This window comes from Notamacropus eugenii, chromosome 6, assembly GCF_028372415.1.
Source record: "Notamacropus eugenii isolate mMacEug1 chromosome 6, mMacEug1.pri_v2, whole genome shotgun sequence".
NCBI classification, from domain to species: Eukaryota; Metazoa; Chordata; class Mammalia; order Diprotodontia; family Macropodidae; genus Notamacropus; species Notamacropus eugenii.
In genome coordinates this window covers 270,359,222-270,360,784 of record NC_092877.1, presented here as the reverse complement: position 1 = coordinate 270,360,784, position 1,563 = coordinate 270,359,222, and the positions used below count along the sequence as shown (strand labels likewise).

The 1,563-nt window shown below is 42.3% G+C and overlaps 1 pseudogene; it reads right to left on the bottom strand.

The window, feature by feature from the left end:
* Positions 1–275: 275 nt before the first annotated feature.
* On the bottom strand, positions 276–1,352 carry LOC140512342 (chloride intracellular channel protein 1 pseudogene; annotated as a pseudogene).
* Between the last annotated feature and the right edge of the window lie 211 nt (positions 1,353–1,563).

Sequence of the window (1,563 nt, the reverse complement as noted above, 5' to 3'; positions counted from 1 at the left end):
TCAGAACCACACATGCAATAGTAGTTAGGTAGGACTAGATGCATAGTATTTAATTTTTTTAAAGTATTTTTGTTATTTTATTACTGAAATATTTTCATTCTATCCCTTTAAAAGACACTCATTTTCCTCCCCATGCTGACCCCCAACAACCTTCCCTGCCCTTCTGTACATTATTTCAAAATTCTGTGCTCATGGTCATTTGAAATGTGTAGATTGGGCAGGTTAGCAAGCCATTTGTGAAAGAAGTGTCAGGGTAAAGGATGAAAGAAACTCTGTCAATGCCTGTTGTATGGCTTTACTAGCTCATAAATTAGTTGTATTGCCTCAGCATCTGGACAAGTACAGACAAATTCTTCTTTGGCATAAGCATTGCATAAGTATCTTTATAACTCTCAAAATGCCTCTAGAATAGAAAATCCTCTATGTTTTTTACATACAACCTGTACAATATGGAGCTTGGACAGTAAGCTGTGTGTGTATGTGTGTGTGTGTGGGGGGAGGGGTTCATCCTTCCTTGCCGTGGAAGACAATGCCATCAGAGAAATAATGACATGACTTGCACTTGACTTTGTTTTGAGTGAGAGAGGGCTGTGCAGGTCACCAGGTTCACTTCTTCTCCAGAGCCATCTGAATCCAGTGACCAGATATTCATCAGGATGACAGGAGATGACCCAGGATGAGGTAACTGGGATTAAGTGACTTGCCCAAGGTCACACAGCTAGTGAGTGTCAAGTGTCTGAGGCGAGATTTGAACTCAGGTTCTTCTGACTCCTGCACTGGTGCTCTATCCACTGCACCACTTAGCTGTCCTGTCAGTAGGTTGTAATCAGGCAATGTAAGCTCATCACCAACCAGAAACATTTTGTGGGACACACCTTCAACTTCTGCATTTGTCTCATCAATCTCTTTGGGATTTGCTGATGTCAGACAGTTGTCAAGAACCTTCAGGGCTTTCAACAGCCCATTGTCCAAGTTGGCATTGACTGCTGGGTTTGAATTCTTGAGGTAGGCAGAAAATTTAGAGAAGATGTCTAAGCCAGCTGTGTTGGATTCTAGGTTCTTAGCTGCCAACTTGGAGTTCCTAGGGCTTAGCACCTCCTCCAGAAACTCTTCAGTCTTTAGTGTCCATGTGTACTTCAGTGCCATACAGTAAAAATGGGAGCTGACCTCCAAGACACATCTTCTGTACTATCTTTGTTCTCCTCTTGCTCTCTATGGTGGTGACACTGAAGGTGATACCCTTAAGCCAAAGAAAGATGAAAAGTCTTCAGGAGAAGGGGAACTTCCAAATCTCCGCACCCCCCACTGCCAACCTTGATAAACAACTTGACCTGTACCTGTTCTTCAGCCATGGTTGTGACTCAGGAATTTAATTTAATTCATTTAATAAATGCAGCAATAAAATTTATTCAAGAAAGAACTCATTAGAGGGGGTGGAGCCAAGATGGCAGAGTAGAAAGACATACCTAGAAGTAGCTCTTCCCACACAGCCCATAAAATATCTGTGAAGAAAGACTCTCAATGAATTCTAGAGCAGCACAAGTGGAGAGCAACAGAGTGAAG